General features: G+C 48.1%; 1 pseudogene; it reads right to left on the reverse strand.

The window, feature by feature from the left end:
• Positions 1-200: 200 nt before the first annotated feature.
• On the reverse strand, positions 201-2230 carry LOC147963544 (MEIOTIC F-BOX protein MOF-like; annotated as a pseudogene).
• Between the last annotated feature and the right edge of the window lie 1401 nt (positions 2231-3631).

Consider the following 3631-nt stretch of genomic DNA (forward strand, 5'->3'; position numbering starts at 1 on the left):
GGGCGCGCGCTTTTGGGCGTCTGCTAAAGCAATGTTGGTCCCGACGCATTAAAAGTGCTACAGTGACGCGCTATAACTTTTATTGGGCTTGAAATTTTTATGTGGCTGTTGGAGATGCTCTTATATAAAGGCTTTCCATACAACTAAACTGTATATCAAAACCAGAAAGATAGTCACAAGTTAACCTACATATTCTCTGACTATCCGTTAGTCCTTTGAATAGCAATTTCTATGCCAAATGTACTCAAGAACTTCAAAACTTTGCAAACCCTGTCATCAATCCCTTCACATTTGACTTTGATAATCTTCAGGTACCCTGAAATAGCCGCTGGTTTCTCCAATAAACCAGGATTTTCTTCCACTTCCAATGCACGTTTACGTTTTCCTTGCTGTAGTAGAAAAGAATGTTTCACCAATATCCATCAATCACGCACAAAAACTTTACAGTAACTCTGCAATTGTCCACTTGAAAAAAAATACCTTACACAATTGAAGTGTCAGATTCTCAAGAACTGGTGAATGCTCTAGCATACAAACTAGTGCACTGAGGTCAGGTCGCACACACCACTGGTTCATCAGCAATGTCTTTAACTTACTAAATGTAGGGCACCATGTCAAATCCCTTCTGAAAATAAACTGAACAAAGGGCAAAGCAGTTACAGCTAAGGATCTTTGGATAATTATTTAAAATTCATACCTAGAGAAAGCGTATATACAATGTCAGCATCTCATATTAGCAACTACCTCTACATTTACATACAAATGTTCATATATCTTTAGGAATTCACATCATGCACATGTTGTCTGAATGGTTATTCTCGGTATCACATGACTTTCTCAACTAGAATGTTGTCAGACCCCAAAGTGCAATCGCATAAACATATGTATCAAGAATTTCTAACATTTGTGCAATGATACATAAGAGGTCGTCTGGTGGTACCTGTGCCCACACTTCTTTTGTGTTGTTAACTGATACACAAAGATGGTTACAGATCCCGATAGGGACAATTGTAGAACACTTCTGGATTATTGAAAATTAAGATGGAAGTATGTGTAAGCTTACCATTCGTGGATAAGTTTGAATCAACTCCAAGTTTTTTGCATGAGACAGACCTCCAAAAAGTATGCAACCATCATTGTGGTCATCGGTACCACAACAATCTTCACAAATACCACAAAACCCCCAGCAACACCATTATCACAGTTATCCCCAGAGAAGTTGCAAGGCCTGATAACTGCAGAGTCTAGTGACGGCATGCTTTCGAGCAATGGGGTTCTACCTGCAATTTTTATGAGTTGCAACGAAACGAGATTTGGTACAGAAATACGAATCCGGACATCATCATAAGGTGCGAAAGCACATCCGTTGATGCTCAGATGCTTTAAGGACAGGGACAAGATCCTACTAGCATCTAAGGTGCAGTCTTTTATTTTTAGATCCACCAATTCTGAACAGCTTGAAAAATCTAGGAAGTTGCTGTTCAATTTCACATCAGAAATCTCTAATGTTCTCAAACACCGGGATATGAGAGGGCCATACGGGCACAAAAAGAAGTACGCCCTCTCAGGGAGCTTGACAGTGAGCACCTGAGCTTGGCTTGACAAAGCATGTTGAATCCAAGTGTCGACCCAAGGAGGACCACCGTTGTTAAAATGGCGGTATTTTTCTGAATAATTATACACGATCTCAACCTCATCTAGAGTCGAGCCAGGGTCTCGGAAGAGCAGCAGGCAGTTGATGAACCTGTTACGAAAGACGTCGGTGCTCTTCCTCCAGCTCCCCATGTCGTTGATGCGGAGACAACGCATCGATTTCCAAAGGTGGCGCCAGCGGCGAGCAAGCAGGCAGGTGCGCACCGCCTGATCGGCCCGCAGGAAGCCAAGAACGTGGTGCAGGACGTCGTCCGGCAGGTCGCTGATCCGGTCCTCCTCGCTGGACTTCGAATTCGACGATTTCCCGGCCGTGCTGGTGTGAAGCATTCTGTCGAACTGCCGGTGGGCTGGTGGCGGCGATAAGATGATCCGACGAACACCACCCCTTGCTTCCCTTCTTCCACACGAACGAACAGGGATGGAGAAAGAGGAGATCAGCACAGCGGCGAAGAAGGCTGGCCCTGATGCACCTGCAATTCGGCGTCGAGTCTCGCGACTTGCTCGCTCTTGCCGTGGAACCCTAACCCCAGGGAGACGTGGCTTCTTCTCTGGATCGATCTGGAGTTTTGGCACAGGCCGGCCGGCGCGAGACGCGCAACGGAAGGGGGGGCAATACCGTACCGTCGTTGGGTGCTTATTTATTTCTGGACTACATAAAAACATAGACGGTAGGCGCCGACCTCCCGGCCGAAATTTTGGCCAGTGGCAGCGCAGCCACCCGATACAACTGTAGACAGCCATTTGATTTGTCTTCCTTCGTTCTCTCCCACACAGTGCAGTACCAACAATCCAGCATGCACATAAAAATATACCTTGCGCCGCAGCAACCGCCTCGCCGGCAAGGAGGGCCCTGCCTTCACCGATATGACGACCAATGCCATGCGCGTCAAAGCTAAAAAGCTCGACCTCACTGCTGCTTCACCTGGCCTCGCTGCTGCCATTGACGCCGCGGGGCTGCTCGGGGCTCCTGAGAATCCTTCCGTCGACGGCCAGGCGCTGGCCAACATTGCTCTGCAGTGTGGCGCCACGGCGGATGATGCTCGGGAGATCACATCGGTGCCTGATAGTTCTCCATGATCTTCTGGCACTTTTCCTCAGGTCGATCCACCTCCGCCCGCCTCCGCTGCATCTTAGCTCTCGCCTCCCACAGCCGCCTCATCGCTAGCACTTTTTGGGTTGTCATCCGTGGGCAACAGTTGGGTTTGCACGTGAACTGGCCGTGCTTATTTTGGGCTAGCCGCTGTGTTTGTCGATTAATTTCAATCTCTGTAATCGCCACTCCTCCGTTTAATTCAAATATGGACGGCCTTTTCCTTTACTTCTCCCGCCCTGTGTTGTCTGCTTGTTACCATGGATAGTACGAGGTTTACTTTCTGCTGTTGGAACGTTCGTGGCCTTGGCCACGTTAAAAAATGCTCGGACACTCTAGCGGAACTTATTTCCATCAAGCCCCCATGCGTGTTTCCTCCAAGAGACTAAACTAATAGCCCCTGATTTTCTTAAACTTAAGTCCTTTATCCCAAGACAACTGGACATCTCCTTCCACAAGGACGCAACCGGATCTGCCGGGGCCCTGCTTGCCGGATTTTCCTCTGCCCAATTTAGCAACGCATCTCAGTCTCAATCTCGTTTCTTTCAATCTATCACCCTTCACTCCCTTGCCTCCCCCTCGCCGCTCCTCATCACTAACGTATACGCCCCCACGGACCATTCTCTCAAGCAAAGTTTCCTCGATGGGCTTGCTGCTGTAGCGCCGCCACCGCACCCCCATGGTTGGTCTGTGGCGATTTTAACCTTGAGATTTTCCCATGACAAGAACAATGACGCATTCAGACAGGCTGAAGCTGACCTCTTCAACCTCTTCATCAATAATCTTGCCCTCATCGAACTACCCCTTCTTGACCGTCAGTTCACTTGGTCCAACAAACGCGATAAACCGACACCTCGATCGGGTTTTCGTTAACGACACGTGGGATCA

Source organism: Triticum urartu, chromosome 6A (genome assembly GCF_056163025.1).
Source record: "Triticum urartu cultivar PI428250 chromosome 6A, HENAU_Tu73, whole genome shotgun sequence".
Lineage (NCBI taxonomy): Eukaryota > Viridiplantae > Streptophyta > Magnoliopsida > Poales > Poaceae > Triticum > Triticum urartu.